This window comes from Lissotriton helveticus, chromosome 1_1, assembly GCF_964261635.1.
Source record: "Lissotriton helveticus chromosome 1_1, aLisHel1.1, whole genome shotgun sequence".
In the NCBI taxonomy this organism is placed as follows: Eukaryota; Metazoa; Chordata; class Amphibia; order Caudata; family Salamandridae; genus Lissotriton; species Lissotriton helveticus.
In genome coordinates, this window is record NC_136057.1 from 775,732,043 (window position 1) to 775,752,859 (window position 20,817).

At 48.4% G+C, this 20,817-nt stretch overlaps 1 protein-coding gene across 1 annotated transcript in view; it reads right to left on the reverse strand.

Moving 5' to 3' along the window:
* The window catches only part of CAPZA2 (capping actin protein of muscle Z-line subunit alpha 2), a 329,387-nt gene that overhangs the window by 24,950 nt on the left and 283,620 nt on the right, over positions 1 to 20,817 (reverse strand). The gene's annotated exons all lie outside the window — the stretch shown is intronic.

Sequence of the window (20,817 nt, forward strand, 5' to 3'; positions counted from 1 at the left end):
GTTAACGAGAACCCTTGAAGCTGTAGTAAATGAGACTGCCTCTGCTCTAGGTAACTTAACCGAAGAACAATCTGCTATGAGATTTGTCGTTTTGCAAAATCGTCTCGTCCTTGACGTCATACTGGCCGATAGGGGCGGGGCCTGTAGAGTCATCGGATCTAGTTGCTGCATTTTCATTCCAGATAACGCGCCGTCTGTTTATTCAGCTATAACCAGACTCCATAAAATTGCCCATCTGTTACACCAAGATCCAGGCACCTGGACATGGTCCGGTTGGTTCTGGAATATAATTTCCGCATGGGGATGGAAAGTCCTGTCCTTTCTAGGTATTGCAGTAGCGATCATATTTAGCTGCTGCCTCTGTATACAATGTGGCCCTGCGATTTGCAGCATGTGTGCTACCTCTTGTATTCCTAGTCCCAAGCCCCGTTCTAAATCCCGTTCCAAGACAATTCGAGACGAGCAAATGGTACTGTATGAAATGATAGATGGTATCATGAAAATTGATGTTTCCTGATGGAAACGTAGTGACAAGGAGGGAATGTGGAAAAGTTAATTTTGCCATGTTCTGTGTCCCTACGCCTCATCCATCATATGTTATGTGTGCATGACCAATATGCATATGTTATTCCCCATGTCCGATTAATGACGCAATTCCAGTTGTGTCCACCTCTAGTATGTTAGTTTCCAGTCCTCGTGAATACTACGAATATCAGGCCTATGTAAAGTTATGTTGCCACGTTTCCCAGTGTGCACGTTATTTCATTATAAAGTCCCCGTTTCCAGGCCTCAACAGGGCCCGGACCACAGATTCAGCTCCTGTCTCCTGAAAGCCTCGCTGAGGAGCGATACAGCCCCCACCTGTATCCTCGACCCTTCACTTACTTCCTGCCTCGCAGTGCCCGGTGCAGCTTGGCTCTGCCTCTGAGTCTGCCAAGAGTATGTTATGATTCCAGCTATCAGTTCAGTCCTCCTTCTCTGCATTCCTGAGCTACTGAACTGCATCAATAGTTTCCGTCATTGTCTAGCCTTTTCGGCTCCACGTTAGAGAAATACTGTATTTAATGGTCATTTAATATTCTTCATCACGCACTACATGTAGAATAATGCATGGTCCAGTCTTAGAGTCAAGTTAGCTTCTCCCCTCATGACTCCTAGTTTATATCAACATGTTCCCTAAACATCAGATACTAGATAGGGTTTAGGTACATGTCGCTCCGACCCTCCAGACTCTAGTCTCTGCTCCTAGCACAGAGTTCGTAGCCCCCAGCTTCTCCTAGTAACACGTCATTGCCAGTTTTCGCGCACCATTAGGTTAGAGGTCCCGGCTCCTTAGGTAGCCCCCTCCAATGTTTCCGCCCCATTCATGACATATTCTGTTACGTTTGCACCACATGCCTAAGTATACTCCCAGTTACACCTCTTTTTACTGTTATCTTTCGCGACTGCTACGCGTCACGCCTTCTGCTCCACCCACTGCTACGCCTACTGCAATGTAATGCTATGTGTTTGCGCTATGTATATAAGTTGATGTATTGTTATTAAAAGTTAGCGCGCTCATCCCAGACCAAGCCCCAGCAGCTGCTGGGTCATCCTATGCAGGTTGTCCTGATCCTGTCCTTATGCTGTAATAAACCTGCAGAAACTCCTACTACCTCGAATCTTGACTCTTATTTTATTGAGCTATCTGTTATTCATTCATTCATCCAAAAATAGATCCGGTATTATTTATTTATATACCACAGTCTGAGGGATTCATTAAGAATAGGCAGGAGTGCATGAGGAAGGGATAGGCCTACTTCTTTAAAGATAGAAGGGGGACAAATATCATTAGGTGACCCTGATTTAATCCTTTGCAGAAGTTCCGACAGTTGTTTGGAGTCAATCGGGGGGATGTGGTCTAAGATCTCTGGATTCATGTATGTATCCTCAGTGGTGGTGCTGACAGGGTGTAGTGGTATACTTTGTTTAATTGTAATGATTTTGTTAATAAAATAGTTATTCAAATCATTACATAAAGCTTGAGATTGTGCGATAGGTAGTGACGTACGCTCATCGTTACAGAGGTCGTTCACTATTCTAAAGATGTCTTTGGTTTGATTCTGGGATTTCAGAATTATACCTGAAAAATAATCAGTCTTCCTCTTAAGGATGGTTTTTTGGTAGAGACGACGGCTCAGGCAGTAGGCCTCTTTATCTTGTGGAAGATAATTTCTGCGCCAGATTCTCTCTTTTTGCCTGACCTCTAGTTTGAGTTGTTTGAGGTCCGCAGAGAACCATTTGTGAGCCTCTTTATCGCGTGAGCGGGAAAATTTTACATTGGGGGCATGAATATTGGCAGCACTTTGGATCCACAAGAATAGTGCCTCATAGATGTCATCTACGTCCTCCATGTCGTCAAATGGTGGCAAAGTAGAGACCAAAGTGTCCAGAAAGGCAGAAAGATCTATCGCCCCCCATTTGCGAGTTTCCCCTCCAGGCTGAGAAGGAGTCTGATGTTGTCTCCTTACTTGAAGGGAAAAATAAACAAAATGGTGATCTGACCAAATACAGGGCTGAATCAGGATAGATAATAGAGGGAGATTATGCGACCATAATTGGTCAAGATGGTGGCCTTTCTCATGAGTGGAAGACTGTATGAATTGAATCATATTGATGTCGGTGAGTGAATCAAACAATTCTCTAGCTTGGATGTCAGTGTCCAGGCTGTCAAACCACAGATTAAAATCTCCAATAAGGATGGTATGAGGGTATTTCATAGTGATTGACGCTATTTGTTCGGCAAGTCCTGAGGGAAAGGCGGGCATAGATTGTGGGGGACGGTAGAGTAAAACCAGGGCTATGGCGCCTTTCTCAGTATCAGTTTTTATAACTAGATTTTCAGTGCCAGGTAGCAGCAGGGACGGGCGACTGATAAAGTTATGTTTTTTATTAATAATGGCCGCCACTCCCCCTCCATCTTTACCCGGGGCGCGATTTACTGCCAATATATAATAGTCTGATGGGAGTGAGGCCAGTATGTCGGGCTGCGAATTCTCAGTAAGCCAGGTCTCAGTGAGTAGCAATAGGTCAGGTTTCTGCGAAGTAAGTAGCAAAAATATATCCAATTGATGCTTCACCAAAGATCTAGTATTCAGGTAAATACAATCCAAATTGAGCAGAGGTAGATTGGAACTAATAGGGGATTTGATGGATACCATACTGCGTTTATAATTCGGTCCGGGTGGTAAAGTGACCTGAGAAATACCTAGATCGCTCAGGCGCTTAAGCGTGTAACAGGGGAGAGAGGGGCAAAGGGACGCTGGAGGTCTAAGGCATAGAAGTTCCTGGGTAGTGTATGTGTGGATGGGAGAGCGGGAAGAGTAACATGGCCCTGGTCCCGTGCGGTCACGGACGGGCACAGACGGGCTTACCTTAGGCGCACCTTCGGCGCGCCACCGTCGCGCCCGCTGCGCCCGTCCGCTGCGCTCCCGGAGGCACATTGCCTCTTATGTTCTCCCTCGGGAAGCACTAGAACGCTGACTGCGTCCAGGCTCTCAGGAGACACCCACCCAAGATGGCGCCTCGCACTCCCCTCTCCAGACCCTGATGGCCGGGGAGAGTGGGCCACGAGAGGCAAGAAGCGAACCTGCACAACCAAAAACGTTAGTCACAGACAGTAACGTAATTTAAAATATGCACATACAATTTTTTAAAAACGTATTAAAATGGTGTGAGATCAATGCTAATAATAACGAGCTCTCCGCTCATGTCAGGCTCTTAGTAGCAATGCAGACGGACTCCGCAAGCAAAGCAGGGTGCTGCCACCAACCCTTAGCTTCACCGCGAGCCCCGTCGTTTTGGCCCTCTTATGCTCTCCCTCGGGAAGCACTAGAACGCTGACTGCGTCCAGGCTCCCGGGAGACACCCACCCAAGATGGCGCCTCGCACTCCCCTCTCCAGACCCTGATGGCCGGGGAGAGTGGGCCACGAGAGGCAAGAAGCGAACCTGCACAACCAAAAACGTTAGTCACAGACAGTAACGTAATTTAAAATGTGCACATACAATTTTTTTAAAACGTATTAAAATGGTGCGAGATCAATGCTAATAATAACGAGCTCTCCGCTCGTGTCAGGCTCTTAGTAGCAATGCAGACGGACTCCGCAAGCAAAGCAGGGTGCTGCCACCAACCCTTAGCTTCACCATAGATAGGTACTTATTGATTCAGAACGCACGCTCAACGGGGCCCTTTCGGGTGGAAAATGGCACGGTCACGCTTTTCCTGGATTATACATAGGACGTACAACGTCATAGGGCCTCTTTTCTAACCATAAAGAAGGAACTAAGAGACGAAGGCATCCAATACTCGCTGCTGTTCCCAGCTAAACTGCGAATCATCCTGGATGGGTCGACCCACTTCTTCCTGACCCCTGACGAAGCCTGGACGTGGCTGGAATCGTACAGGGCGGGCACTGATCGCAGGAACAGGGGCAGGGGGGCTTGAGGTCAACAGAAGCCGCCAAGGGTACTCAAATCGCAACGTATACGGAAAATGAACAAAAATCAACAGGCCCTTCTACAGGCACAGCTGGCGGCGGAGAACCAATGAGCGCTGGCAGCAACGGCGGCAATAACAGGATCGCAGGGAGAAGATTCGACCAGAGGTTCCGACTCGGATGCGGACAAACGACAATCGGGAGCTGAATTATCGGATGTAGACAGCACCATGGGACCGGAGGTGACTCCAAGATCGGCGGATGATTTGTAGACGAACCATTTCACATTATGTCTAGGGCCTGCATTCTGAGTGGAGGGAACCCCTGGTAATGTATCAGACTGCTATAACCGTACATGCTGCTGTTTGGGGTTTGTAGGGCCGGAGTTGCTGCCCATCGGAGCTGAACCATATCCCTATTGCCCTTAAGGCAACCTGTAGTGACTACTGCAGGGTATCGCAGTGTGTTTGTTGTGACTGTTTGGATGGGGTCTGAGTTTTTGGGTCCTGTCCTGGGGGGGTGGGTAGAAGGACGTTATGGGGTGTTGAGTTCCTGGGGGTTGACAATGGTGTGGGCGCTGCTATTTTGGTGGGAAAGGGGGTGCGGATCTACAGTGATGGGGACGTTACGGGAGTTGAAATGCATCACTTGGAATGTGAGAGGCCTACACACTATGTCTAGACGGCATAAAGTCCATGCTTACTTATTGCGAAGGGGGGTGCACATTGCTCTGTTGCAGGAGACCCATCTTACCAAGGTGGAGGGCCAGGCATTGCAACGGCGATGGAGAGGCCAAGTCTTTAGCACAGCTTACTCTGCGTTTGCCAGGGGGGTACTCCTATGGATACGGGCAGGGGTCCCATTCCAAGTCGCTAAACAGGTATTAGATCAGGACGGCCGCTTTGTGGCTGTAGAGGGCAGGTTGTATGGAAGAGATGTTGTATTGTGCAGTGTATATGCCCCGAACACTGAGCAGGCTCGTTTCCTGGATACACTCTCTGGAACGCTGGCGCCCATGCTGGCTGGCCCGGCCATTGTGGGAGGGGATTTTAATGCTATCTCAAATGTAGACATTGATAGGTCACACCCTCCTCTGTCGACTGCACCGGCTCGGGCATTAGCTAAAACTAGATCCGATTGGCAGGACCATTGGGGATTTATTGATGTGCGGCGGGCTCAGCACCCTCATGATAGGGACTATTCGTTCTTCTCTTCTGTGCATGACCTACATGTACGGATTGATGCTATTCTATGCTCCCCCCTGTTGGCTCATATGGCAGTACGCACCAAGTACCTTGCTCGAACTACCTCAGACCACAACCCGCTCTTGATGTCAATGGATTGGCAGAGGGTGAGAACAGCGATCCCGACCTGGCGCCTACGCCCTGAGACTCTGGAAGACCAGGTGTTTCGGACGGAGGTGGGTGAGGGTATTGGCAACTACTTTCAGGAGAATTGGGGCACAGCAAGCTCAAGGGCAGTGGAATGGGATGCCTTTAAGGTGGTTGTCAGGGGGCTGTGCATTAGTAAGTACTCGGGAGCCAGGAAATCGGTAATAGATGCTGTAACAAGGGCGGACGAAACCCTGAGAGAACTGGAGCGGAGGAGGCCCGAGTTGCCATCCCTACAGGAGCAACTACTAGTGGCCAAAGAGAAAGTGGCTGCTGAAACGGAACGGTTACGATGTTTCGACCAGAGAGAGTACCTGGCGAGAGTGCATGCGGAGGGGGTGCAGCGAAATGGGCCAGTCATGCAGATGGCACTGGAAGATGGTACCCTGACCCACTCACAGGAGGTGGTGCTGTCTCGCTTTGCTACTTATTATGAAGCTCTATATAGCAGCAGGAGGGGGGAAGCAATCGCGGACATAGAGGAGTATCTAGAAGAACTCCGCCTGCCGCGCTTAGAGGAAGATGACGCCAGTGGGCTGGGCCAAGACATCACACTGACTGAAATACGGGTGGCAATTAAGCACATGGCCAGGAACAAGACACCGGGGCCTGATGGGCTACCTGTCGAATTCTAGGCTCCATATGTTGATGTACTGGCCCCCGCCCTGTTGGAGGTTCATCAAGAAGCGATGACAGATGGTCGCCTGCCGGGATCGATGCGCGAGGCCCTGATAGTCCCACTTCTGAAGCCCGGACGGCTGGAAGCAGATGTGGCCTCATATCGGCCTCTATCCATGCTGTCGGTGGATTACAAAATCCTGAGCCGTATACTGGCGTCCTGGTTATTACCACACATGGCGTCGCTGGTCCACACGGACCAAGCGGGCTTTATCCCCAAGAGATGCACAGCTTCGAACATTCGCTGTCTTCTTCGAGTCATGGCTGATAACCAGACCGATGAGAGCTTGGCGGCGGTGCTCTCGGTGGACATAGAGAAGGCGTTTGACAGCCTGGAGTGGGCCTTCCTTTGTAAAGTCTTTGATAGATTCGGACTGGGTGACGGATTTGTAAAATGGACGAAGGTGTTGTACACCTCGGCCACAGCTAGGGTGAGAATGGGCGAGGTGATCTCGGACCAATACTCGGTTCAAAGAGGCATAAGACAGGAATGCTCGCTGTCGCCCCTGTTTGCATTGGCGATCGAACCCCTGGCGGCACAGGCAAGGATGGGGCGATCCTATAACGGACTGATGCATCGGGGGGACCCTCACTACATCTCGTTGTATGCTGATGATCTGCTTTTATTTCTCCGGGAACCCGAAGAGGACTTACGCGGGGCGACCTCTATGTTGTCCAGCTTTGGGAGGGTCTCCGGTCTTAGGGTGAACTGGTCCAAGACATGCCTCTTTCCTGTGCGACGGAGCCTCTCTCCGCCAGCTGAACTGGGTACCATTAAGTGGGAACCAGCATGCATCACGTACTTGGGGGTCCGAATTTATCACGTAGACCAAGATATACTGGAGGGTAATGTGGGCCGGGGTATTGGAGCTCTGAAAAACTGCATGGACTTCTGGGCGACGCTTCCTCTGTCGGTTATGGGCAGAATTGCACTGCTTAAGATGGTGGCGCTCCCCAGACTCCTGTACTATTTTCGTACACTGCCGATCTGGATCCCAACGAGAATCTTCAGGGAACGGAGGTCGCTGATGGGGGGTTTCATCTGGGGCAGCGGTAGGCAGCGCATAGCCCTGGCAACACTGATGAGGCCCAGATCGGAAGGGGGCCTGGCAGTGCCGGACTTTGAACTCTATTATTTGGCGGCCCAATTGCAGGTTTTAACGCAGAATGTGGCGAGGGAATATCGGGGCCCAGAGAGTGGATGGGGAAAGGGAATCCCTAGTCATGTGCAAGCCTACATAGTTCTGCAGCAAAAGCTGGACCTGAGGGATTTAACGGGGGAAGAACGGACCCTCAGACTTGCTGGAATAGGATGCAAAAACGAGCAGGGACTCCCCACCCATACGCACCGGAGATACCGTTGGGCATGCTGACAGCACTGCCGCATGGTGGGGACTGGACCCCGCTGGCGGACTGGGACCAGATGGGGGTCCAGGTTGTGAGGGACCTGTATGTGTACCGGGAGTTGGTGCCTTTCTCGGTGCTGCAGGAAACGTTTGGACTGCCAGAGGGGGACTTCTTGCTTCATGCTGCGGTCACCACTGCGATTCAAAAGCACTGGAAATCCGGGAAAATTGAACCAATGGAAACCCTTGCTTGCCAATATGTAGTGATGGCGGCGGGCACGGTTAAGGCGGTGACCTGCCTCCAATCCCGGAAGGCATGCGTCCTTTGGATGCCCTTAAAGCGAAATGGGAAACAAATATAGGTCGACAGATACCGTATACCGCTTGGGCCCAAATCCTTCAACGGGCATGGAAATGCACGAGAAACGCACGTTTCCAACTAATTCAGTACTGTGTATTGCATAGAGCCTACCTAACGCCGGGGAAGGTCCGGAAGTACTTCCAGGTCCAGGATGCAGCGTGCCCGCGATGTCAAGAGGAGGGTGCTGAGCTAGAACATATGCTATGGCTTTGCCCACATGTGGGGAGCTACTGGGAGGAAGTATGGGAGCTTCTGAACATGATCACAGACAGACACAGAGTATGACATGGCCACCTGCTTGCTGCACTGGTTCCCACATACGGCCAAGACCAAGGTAACCAGCAAATTTATTGACTTAGGGCTTTTGCTGGCGAAACGCGAAATTACCTGGCATTGGAAGGCGAAGGAGGGCCAGTCATTTGAGAGATGGAAAGGGGAGTTCTGCAAGTGGGCTAGTTGCGAGAGTGTGGTGCGGCTCCGGCAGGCTACCCGCTCAGGTCACGAGAAGGCGCTGGAGGTAGCTCGGTCTTGGGAGGCCATGGTCCAATCCTTGAAGGATAGCCAGCTGACAGAGGAGGAAGTGTAGGTTTCACATCTGCGTGATGGTTACCATTATAGCGTAGTTTTTGCTGATCCAGTGATAAATCAGTTGAGTTATATCAAGCGGTTGGTAAGCGCCCACACCACCACTCATGCTCGGGGAGAGGGAACCAGGGGGGAAAGGAGAGCTGAAGGGAGCAACAAAGTAGAACTGTTAGTGATAGCTCCAGGGATAGTTTTAGCTTGTTTGTTAGGAATTTGGTGGGAGAAAAGAAAAGCAGGTGCAGTCCTCCATCTGTTAGCCAGAACTGGTTCTATTACTGTGAAACGTATGCATGCGTTAAGACTTTGAAAATTGCCGCCCGACCCCTGGGTTGTGGGCTGAATGGCTGTGTACCTCAAATGTTTCTGTTCCAGGGACCACAAACGTTGGTTACAAAGTTGCTGAATGGCATACATGTGTAATAACATATCTGCAATAAAAATATATTTAAAAAAAAAAAAACAACAAAAAGAGGAGTATCCCCTTGAGGTTAGTTACAACCTCAAGGGGATACGTAGATTATACCCCAGATGTGGGACAACCTTTGTCCTTAGAAGACCCCTCACTCACCTACCTAGTTGAGTTGGTGACATGCTTCATCATCGGGGTCCCACCCAGATAGCCGAATGCCATCTGGGTGTGCTGCGACACCCGACTACAGTGGAGCTGGTTTTGTAATTTTTTTATATGTGCAATTAGTATTAAAAAGTGTGGTTAAAAGTTGGCCAATGCTACTCACTCAAGGTTATTTATTCTGGAGTGATTGGGCAACATTAAAATAAAATATGGGACACCCTTGCCTGATTAGGTAGGCTTTTGTTGTCAATAAGGTCGTGTATTAAGATGAAAAAAGTGTTAAAATGGTCTACATGTTTCAACCTATGTGTTATTATTATGAGGTTTTGTCAGGACCAGAGTGCAGAAATCTGGGTGGAATACACACGCTAAGGTGTACCCATCCCTAGATTTCGTGGTGTATAAATCAAACTTGTGATTTAATAAAAAAGTGTTCTTCTCCTTGATTCCAGGACAAAAACACAAAGCGCTCGAATTTCGGGCTTCAGACTTCTCTGGGACTGCCGTGGGAAGGATCCACGATTTGTGGTCAAGATCTCTATGGCAGGGAACCTGTAGTTAGCACCCAGATAGAAGCCCCGTGCGCTTCGTGTTTTTGTCCTGGAATCAAGGAGAAGAACACTTTTTTATTAAATGGCATTCGGCTGTCTGGGTGGGACCCATATGATGAAGCATGTCACCAACTAGGTTGGTGAGTGAGGGGTCTTTTAAGGACAAAGGTTGTCCCAAATCTGGGGTATAATCTACGCACCTTAAAAAACAGAGGTTGTAACTAACCTCAAGGGGATACTCCTCTTTTTGTTGTGTTATAGGGTGAAAGATAGGACACAAATTGTTGAGCATACACTTGTGACAGCCGTAAATGAGCATCACCGACACCATAGCCATACAAAATGAATAATGGACTGTTGACATCAGGCCATCACAGGCGGTAAAAGAATGTTACAGGGTTCTGTACAGACCTCTATACTCCTTCTGAGCTACATGTACAGATACGGACTATATCATTATGAAAGGTTTACAACACAATATCAAGTAGAATACTATATTTGTCTTTTCTGAGAACATTAAGTAGACGTGCGGAGGATAAGTAGAGCCCCAGATATAAATGTTCTACCTATTTCCTTCCTAGAGCAGTGCCCCCTTTATCCGGAGGCGCTGCCAGGTGGGGTGAGTTTTTTTTTTTTGTTTAAAGTTCAACAATCTTTATTGGCATAAAGTTATCACAGTTATCACCGCCATTGGCCTACAACCCGGAGGCCCGCCGAATGAGGCAGCTGCATATTATTCATTCGCACACAGCCATTTAGCTGGCAACCCATGGGTCCAGCGGCATGTTTTGAACCAGTCCATGATGCTGTAACGTGTAACTCGGACCCATCTGTTTGTGTTATTACATGAAACTTCAGTTTTTGATTTGTTTGATATTACATCAACATAACATTACGAACAGTAACATTAAGAACCGTGGGGCAATTCCACACTCTGATGCCATTTGTGCGTTATCATAACCTTGGTGTACCATAGTGAGCACCATAGTCCTAGGTGTGTTGAGTACTCCCATATTACACTGTAGTACAGGCCGCTTTATCAGATCAAGTAAATTACTATGATTCCTCGTCTCTTTCGACAGTTAATAGGTAATCCGACAAATAACACCAGAAGTCTTTTGGGCGTGATCTACTGGGCAATTCCTCTTCATACGCAAGTAATTTATCTCTGCAGTACGTCATGTCCTTGAGCCACGTCGTGACATTAGGCACATTCTTCCCTTCCCAGCATTTGGATATCTGTCCCTTAGCAATCAGTAGAGCCACCGCACAGAACTTTCCCTTCCCCGCTCTCACATTGGATAGAAGGCCCAATAGGCATGTTTTCATGGTGCATTCTATGTCCATTCCTACCATTTTGCCCAGTACGACCGTCACCCTCTCCCAATATTCGTGTATCTTCGGGCAGTACCATGCTAGGTGAACAAAATCCGCCTCCTCGCATCTACACCTCTTACACCTGGCATTATCTCGTAATCCATAATTATGTAGTCTTTTTGGCGTGTGATATGTTTGATGTAGATATTTCAGGTGTGTAATGGGCAGATTTCCATTTGGGGGGAGCAGTTTAACGAGTGTGCAGGCTATTGACCATTCCTTCTCCACTAGAGCTTCAGGCAGAGAATCGTTCCACCTCTGCATTGCTTTCTCGGAGCTATGCGGGATTTAGCTTTGGGCTACCCTGTATAATCTGGACACCAGGTGTGATGTGTTTGATGACGTTATAATGAATTGAAGCGATTGTAAAGTTGGCGGTTCTTTCGGGTAGTCTGGGAAAAGATCCCGGATCGCCCTTTGTAACCTATAGTGTGTGAATCTATAAAGGAGTGTTGGGTTGCTTATATATGACAGATCTTCTGTTGTGCGGAAAGTTCCTTTGTGATATAGATCTCCGAATGTGGCTATACCTATATTCTTCAGCAGGTCCATACCCACTTGTTCGTTTGTCACCGACACCTCCGGATGAAAGTGTAGTGGAAGCGCTGGTGCATATAGCGGTAACTTGTGAGCCATCCTCCCCAGTGTCCTCCATGCATGGGCACTGGTGTCTATCGTGTTTATATCCCTCGAGTGAAGGGGCGGCCTCCTATGTGTCACTATCGCGGTCAGTGGAATTGGTGAAGCGTCTCCTTCCTCAACCGCTGTGTGTGTTAGGTATGTCGTGGGGTGGTACCAGTGTGATGCATATTGGGCCTGTGCACACAAGTAGTAGAGCTTAAAGTCGGGCACACAAAATCCCCCTCCTCTCATAGGTCAGCGTTAGGGTGTGCAGATCGATGCGAGCTTGTTTACCTGCCCAGATAAGTTTTAACACTAGAGAAGTTATATTTGTGAAGAGCGCCTTGGGAGGTGTGATCGGTATATTATTGAATAAATATAGGAATTTGGGCAGGATATTCATTTTAACTGTGTTGAGCCCGACGTTGTTTAACATTTTCATGTCCCCTCTGGCGGCCTTGGTGGAGGCTTATGGGGTCCAGATCGTCTCATACGCAGACGACACGCAACTTCTCTTCACATGCGGAAAAGATCAGGCATTTGATGGAGAGAGCATCCGGGGGTGCTTGGGAATGGTCTTCGACTGGTTCCAGCGGAATAGTCTGAAGGCCAACTCCAGCAAGTCGGAGGTTTTATTCTTCGGCTGTGCCACTGACCCAGAGTGGCAGGAATGGTGGCCGTCGGATATGTGTCCTCCTGCACAGTCATCACTGGTCGCCAAAAACCTGGGAGTTAAGCTGGACAATAAGCTTTTGTTGAGAGCGCATGTCCTTGGTCTGGCTGGCACCTGTTTTGGCATCTTGAAGATGCTCCGCAAGTTTTTACCACTGCTATCTGTGGAACACAGGCGGATTACTGTGCAAGCTCTTATCGGATCCAGGTTGGATTATGCGAATGCCCTCTTTTTAGGTCTCCCGGATTTATTGGGTCCAGCGCCTGCAGGTGGTGCAGAACTCTGCTGCTCGTGCCATTTTGGGCCTTCACAGGCGAGCACGAGTTTCTGGGTTGCTGCAGACGCTTCACTGGCTGCCCATCCGGAAACGGATCATATTTAAATCTTTGACGCTGATGCATAAAGCACTTTTTGGCTTAGGCGCTAGGTATTTGCAACGGAGGCTGTCCTTTTACCGTCCAGCCCGCTCACTCCGGTCAGAATCTCTTTTCATGGCCGTGGTTCCGCGTGTGAGAAAGGCCCGTACTGGGGGTCGCTCTTTTAGCTTTAAGGCCCCTCAGCTTTGGAATTCGCTTCCGATGGTTTTACGTAGCACCTCTAATTTGCTTCAGTTCAGGAAGAGCCTAAAGACCTGGCTTTTTAACCTCTAGGCCTTTTGTTTTCTCCCTGTTTCTTTGCTGTGTGGTCTGTTATTTGTCTGTTGTGTTATTTACACTGAGCTGCATGTGGAAAGCGCCGGGACACTCTTAGAGTAGCCGTGCGCTATATAAACACAATATAACATAACATAACTATTGCGATTCGGTCCGCCAGCGATAGTGGTAGCTGTATCCATCTGGCTACTTTTTCCTCCAGTTCCGTGAATAACCTTCCATAGTTAGTTCTAATGACCTCTTCCGGGTCCCGACTGTACCAGACTCCCAGGTATCTTGTAGGTTCCGTCTGCCAGTCCAGCGGGAAATGAGGGGTAAAAGGAGTGGTTGAGTCAGTAAGTGGAATTATTGACGATTTGTCCCAGTTAATTTGCAGCCCGAGTGCCGCCCAAAGCGCACATATTCCCGCAGTAGTGGGCTTAGGTTCTGTTCGGGGTCTCGCACGTATAAGAGCATGTCATCCGCGTAAAGCGAGATGTGCAGAGGTCTCCCAGGGAAGTGCAAGGCCGAATGATTGTGCGTCTGCCTGATTATACATGCGAGGGGCTCCAGTGCTAGGGCGAAGATCAGAGGCGATAACGGGCACCCTTGCCTCGTCCCCCGTGCTATTTCAAAAGGGTCTGAAATGTAACCACTTACTCTCACCCTTGCCATGGGACTCGTGTACAGCAGTGTAATCCATGTTATAAACTCCACCGGGAAGCCCATTCTCTGTAGAATCGTGCGGATGAAGGACCACTCAATGGAGTCAAATGCTTTAGCAGCGTCCAACATTACGGCTGCTGCTTTAGTCTGCGGCTTAAGATAGTGAGATAGTGCGAATAACGTTCTTGTATTGTGCGATGTGGCTCTCGTGGGGATGAACCCAGCCTGATCAGGTAGTATCAGGTGTGTCATCAGGGGTTTTAATCGTTCCGCTAATAGTTTGGCTAAGATTTTTGAGTCTACGTTCAGCAGTGATAAGGGGCGATAAGAGTCACAGAGGTCTGGCTGTTTGCCTGGCTTTAGGAGGGTGACGATCACCGCCTCACGTAGTGACGGTGGCAGTATCGTCTGTTCGAATGCCGCGCCATACATCTGGACCAGATAGGGCGCAAGCATGTCAGCAAATTGTTTATAAAATTCACACGAGTAACCATCAGGACCCGGTGCCTTCCCGTTGGGGAGTGCATGGATAATTGCAGTAACCTCCTCAACCGTAATGGGCTGTGCCAGGTATTCCCGTTGAGTGTCTGACAACCACGCTAGTGTCACATCCTGTAGGTATCTAAACGTTTCTTGTGGCGGGGCTGGGTTTCGAGATGTGTACAGTTCTGCATAGCTACCAACAAAGCTGTTAAGTATCCCCTCAAGGTGTGAGTGTAGTGTACCATCCTTGTCCTTTATTTGTGTTATTGCCTGCAAGTCTCTCCCTTTGCATATTTTCCTCGCTAGTACTCTACCAGGTCTACCTCCTTCGCCGAATTGCCTGGCTATGGGTCGCTTGGTGACATATTTTAGTTCGTCATCCGCGAATGTCTGATGCTCGGTAAATTTAATCTTGAGTTCCCCCAGTAGGTCTACATTCCCTGTACAGGCGTATTCCTGTTCCAGGGACGACATATCTCGTTCAAGCCTGGTGATCTGCGCCCTAATGTCCCCGAGTATACCCGCTGTTGTGCTAATACACACTCCTCCGAGTGTCGCCTTGAATGCTTCCCACAGTATACAGGGATCGTCTACTGAATCTGTATTTAATTGAAAGTAATCCTTGATGGCCTCAGTAATGGCCTTGAGATACAATGGGTCCAGTAGCGCCTTCGCATTAAACCGCCAGCTAAAAGGTGGGGGGGTGTAATGAGGTATCTGTAGTGACAGTGCCACTGGGTTGTGGTCAGATAGCGTGCGCGGGAGTGGTGCAATGTTTGTGGCCCACACAATAGCATTGTCGGATCCCAACCAATAATCTATTCTCGACCAGCTTCCGTGTGCCAAATTTACATGGGTTGCGCCAGGCGCTGTTGGATGCCTTACTCTCCAAATATCCTTAAGTGCCAATTCCACCATCAGATCTCGTATTTTCTCCCCGGCCTTTTTGTGTGGTTCTATGGAGGATGTGGATCGGTCTACTGCATTACACAGGGCTACATTGAAGTCGCCTCCCCAGATCAAAGTTGTGTCAGTGAATCCCAGCAAATGATCCCATAGTTTCTGATAAAACTCCGGAGCGTCAACATTCGGTCCATACACATTCACTATTGTTATACTTTGCCCTCTCAGCACCCCCGATACAATAACATATCTGCCATTGGTATCTATAACCGTGTGTGTGATTTTGTAGTTAGTCCCTTTTTTAACCAGTGTCATGATCCCCCTAGCATAGGAAGAATAGGTTGCCGAATAAGCGGATTCCGCCCAGCGTGTGCCTATAGATCTTCGGGTTACAGGGTCTATGTGTGTTTCCTGAATTAGGGCAATATCTATGTGATGCCTATCGAGACTGGCAAAGATTTGTCTGACTTTCTTAGGGTTGGTAAATCCTCTCACATTCCATGTTATCAGATTCAGGTCACGGCCACTCATCATTCCAGTACTGCCATCCTAGTGAATGGTGTACCCCATCTCAGCCCCTGTCCTCCCAGCAGTTCACAGCCCAACCTGACCACTCTTGATCCCGCCCAGCTGTCAGCAACATAGTTGAGGCCTACATCTGTGCATAGTTTAATACATTGCAATCCTCTTGATCTCAGCACAATATCACGTAACTTTACTGCACCAGGGTGTCTACATTTGTCGTATATGGTACTATGGCATTCAGCAGTGCATCTCAATTGCTCCCTTGGCTCAAAAAACAACAACCCCCAACAACCCCATTTCCCACCCACTTCAGCAACCCAATCCTGCCGAAGACATTGTGCCCATATAACTTCGTTGATCAACATAACTTTTTGGGGACCGCCCTAGTAGAGGTCCGCCGAGGGTGCAACATGCCATCCTTACAGTAGGATGGGGGCGGATCTATAGGCTGTTAACAAACCCCATTGTGCCACATACAAGCTTCCACCTCTGATCAATGGTCCAACGTTAATTAGTACTTCTGAATGGGCTGGATAGCCATGGGGGAGAAATAAGCAATCTCTCACAATAACACACTTATTGTCTACCTGGGATCATCTACAGTGACTGAGTGGCTACAACATCGTCACCCGTTCAAATAACCCCTTGCTATCCCGGAAAGAGACCATCAGTGCCCCATGTCCATAGTTCGTGCATATAGGGGAGTTCAAATCAATACATCTCTAGCCGTCAGCAAGATTTCCAATGTAGAGATTGGTAGATCAGTCACTCCAGAACAGCTACTTTCGTATTTAGGACAGTCAAAGCTTTCATGCGGTCAGGCTCACCACCTGCGGTATCAGACAGTCTTACCTTCATTCTGAATCCTGCTGTCTATCCTTGCGATTAGTTCTTTTACCTTTACCAGCCGTTGATTTTATGAACTCCATGGCAGCTTTGGGCGTCGTCAAGAATACCGGTTTATCGTCCCAGGTAATCTTTAACCGTGCTGGATACAACATGGCGTATGGTATTTGCAGCTCTCGTAGTTTGGCCTTGACACCGTTAAATTCCTTGCGTGCTTGCTGTACTGCGACCGTGAAATCCAGGTAGAATTCCAGCCTATTACCCTGATGTTGGATCACACCCTTCTCTCTTGCCAGTCTTAAAACAGTGTCCCTGTCACGGTAATTGAGGACTCTTGCTATTATCGGTCTAGGAGGAGCTCCTGGCTTTGGCTGCGGGGCCAAGGAGTGGTGGGCTCGTTCCACTATGAAAATGGGCGACAGGTTTTCGGCGCCAAATAATTCCTTGCATAGGTTTTCCACATATGGCTCCATGCGTCCTCTGTTTGTGGATTCCGGCAGACCCGCTATTCGTATGTTGTTCCTTCTTGATCTCGCTTCCAACTCCTCCGACTTGGCCTTGATAACTTCCATGACTTTCTCCATACCCGTGCATTTGGCTGTCGTGGCGCGCGATTAATCTTCAACGGTGGAAATCCTGTTTTCAGCTGTGTCTAGCCGTTCGCCTTGCTTGTCTATCTTCGTCGCCAAGCTATCCACCCTTCCCGTCAGGAGGTCCAGTTTAGCATTAATTTCCTGCCTCGACGCCTGTACAGCCTTGAGGATGTTATCCATAACACTACCCTCCGTGGAGTCTGTGTCTTGTTCCTCGTCTACTTGTTCATTCTGGCTTTTAGTCGTCTTCTTCGTTTCAAACGTAAGTTTGGGTTGTTGCCTGTCTGGTTTCCTCATTGTGCAGTGCCTGGTAGTGATGATGCAGGTTCAGGTGGCTGCGCGGGTGTAGCAATCAGGTCGTAATAGATCTCTTGTGTGCGTGTTCGGCTGAGTGGAGTAGGTGGTTTGCCAAGCACCAACGGTTCACGCCATCAACACCGCGTTCGTAGCTGCAACAGACGTGGTTTGGGATATACGGATCTGTCGCCGGTTCGAGAGTCTCTGCACACTATATATTGGAACTTAGCTCAAGTCATTTGAAGCTGCGTCTTTTTATCTGTAGAAATGACGGATATGCTGTTACATTCCCGTTTCCAGTTATTGCAGGCGATGTTTGCATCAGTTCCGAGTTCCACCGCTGACCATGCCGGCAGTTCGTTCCTGTGCCCTAACGTTGTGTAGTGCCTCTGGTGCTCTGGGGAAACTCACCCTCGTGATGGATGGCGCTCTGCGATCCCGCGCCTTAGTAGCTGTTTACATTCGCCCCGGCGCTCCAGTGATATAGCAGAGGTGTCCCAAGTGACAAAGCGCCCTGCCTCAGTGCATACAATTCACTCGACTGGTTGAGCTGAGCAAGCCAAGGGGGCAGTATCATCCCTCCGTACCAGCACGCAAGTACAATGCGCTTCATGCTGTTATGTCCTGTACGTGGGCGCCACCATTTTGCCTGCAGTGCCCGATGAATGCAAAAAAATACTGCCAACGTTGCTTTTGGGATCGCGCTGAGTGTGCTTTCTCCAGGGTCTCCAATGTTTATCAGGTGTGTGCCATCCCCCGCAAGCATACCTTTATAGTCGCCCCTGCATAGATCCGTTCCGAGGTGGCTAGCCGTCTTCGGGATTATATCGCCGCCATTTTGCCATCGGACGCTCTTGCTGCATATAAACGACCCGGCGCCTTATGTGTCATCTTACCGCCAGTGGTAGAGGAGTCCCGTCCTGCTTCCCTGCCGACCGGTCAGGTCGCGTAGCCTTTGCTTCTTTCAGTGCCGGCAGTCTTCGCCCCAGGACTCTCCTCGCTCGTTTCCGTCCGGACATCGGTCGCCATCTTACGTCTTTCCGAGCACAGCAGAATATCCGTGCTCACCGGAGTCACAGTGCAGCTATTCTCTTCTCATGTCCACCTACCGGGGCTCCGTTCTTTCCCCTTCAGGATGATACGCTTTTTGTCCAGTTTCGGTTCGTTAAACCGCACATTATCGGCAATAATATGATCCGCCCGGCGGAGCTGCACGTCTAAGCAGCCATTCCGCTGTGCGCCCCCTAGTGCCTCCTCGGGGTTATGTTTTTCCCTCAAAAACTGGAGGTAAGAAATAATGATGACTATCCAAAAGTTTGGAGAAATGACCAAATTGGCAATGGAATTATCGCAAGGGTTATATGTTTGGTAAGCTAAGGTTTTTTGCCTAAGGTTTTTAGCTTGCTGTTATATGTACTTTCCTATATTTCTTCCAGAATCATTGAGAGATATGAATATCGGTTTGAGGATGAAAAATAAACAGTAGAAAACAGGTGACAAGGTTGTATTGTTTCCATCTAAGACATATATTCGGAAACATGTAATATTTTTTACTCTTTTCTTTGTTCACGATTGCAGTAGCATAAATATTTGGAAAGGTCCTGAAGAAAACATGAGGTATAGCTTTGCCTATGGGTGCTGAAACATGTCGACCATCTAATTATTAGAAACCGCTATCTGTTGAAACTGTTTCTTTGCACGGTTTTTAATTTGGACCGTGGCGGACAGGAATAAAATTGTGGTTTTGCCACGCTCCAATTTTAATTTGCACTTTCACTATTGCACTGCACTATTTCACATACACTACACTTAAACCATTTTTGCTCACATCTGTTCAGTATCATAAAACATCCTGGGGCTCCTCTATCAATATGGTAGAGTTGTAGCCCTGATTGTCAGTAGTCTGACTTTCCAAGGAGACCCAGATGATGAAGCATGTCACCTGGTTAGGTGAGTGATGGGAATCCGAAAATGTATTTAATATTTTTTCAGGATTATTTATAGTAATAGCCTTAAGGTGGAATACTAGGCGCGTACCTACAGTTGCACAGACCTAGGGATATATTTGTATGTAACATGTAGAGGGATATCCTGCTCATCTCTGATAGTTAATACTATACCATCTTCGGGACTAAGCGGAACAAGAGCAGCTAGAGTAGTGCCTGGTCGCTCTAACATACCTGCTCAAGTGCATAACCTCGTCCTAAGCCAGCTAGTTATATTCTGCTAAAGGCACATGCTTGGCTGTTTCACTGCGAGTGTGTTCCAATGTAGCCAAGTATCCCTTCAACCTCACAAATTGAACAGGGAACGCTAGCACGTTTAGAGATGTTAACCCCACGAATGCAGACTTTGAAAGCCTCCCAAATAGTGGTAAATTTGGACACTGAATTTAAATTAGTGCAAATTTAAGAGTCAATCTCCTGCGTAAATTCCTGGCAAAACACAATGTCCAGCAAGGAATATTGTGGGAAGCGCCAGGAAAACGCAGATGGTAGTGGGTCTTCTAGCTCAAGAACTAGTCATGCGGGTGAATGATCTGAGTATGCGCGAGGCAATTAGGAACCATGGGCATCAAACTACGTGAGATTAGCCAATAGTCGATGTGTATGTATGTCATAAATTAATAGGTGTATCCCATAGCCTGTAGAAAAAGGCTACGCTATACATCTACTAAACGGGCTTGCTGACCGGCAGGGGTGTCATGCAAAGCTGAACCCACCTTTGCAATTGGTTTTGCAACCCTAGGATTTACATGTCCCTTTGTACTCTTGTGGGTGCTGTCTTTTGAATGTGAAATGGTTTGATGCTTAATAAAAAGACAAATGTGAGGAAAAAAAACCACTGCAGATTGGCATAGTTTGGTTGGAAGACCCCACTAGTAACACCTCAAAAAGTGCTTTGCGGCATCACACCACAACAAAATGCCCTCCAGGGGGCACACACACACACACGGGCACACACACACACGGGCACACACACGGGCACACACACACACACACACACACACACACACCTCTGTGTGAGCTGTCCGCTAATGAGAGGAAAATGTGTCTCCTGTAGTATAGCTACATCTATCTGGTGACCCAGTCAATACAAAAAACACTTTACGGATTTTACAACTATCGTTTAGCCTTTTAATGTTCCAAGTGAGAAGATTCAAAAATAGCGAGGGCCTATTAGAAGCAGGTGTACCCCAAACCCTGCCAGGCATTTCTACATCACGTAATGGAGAAAAA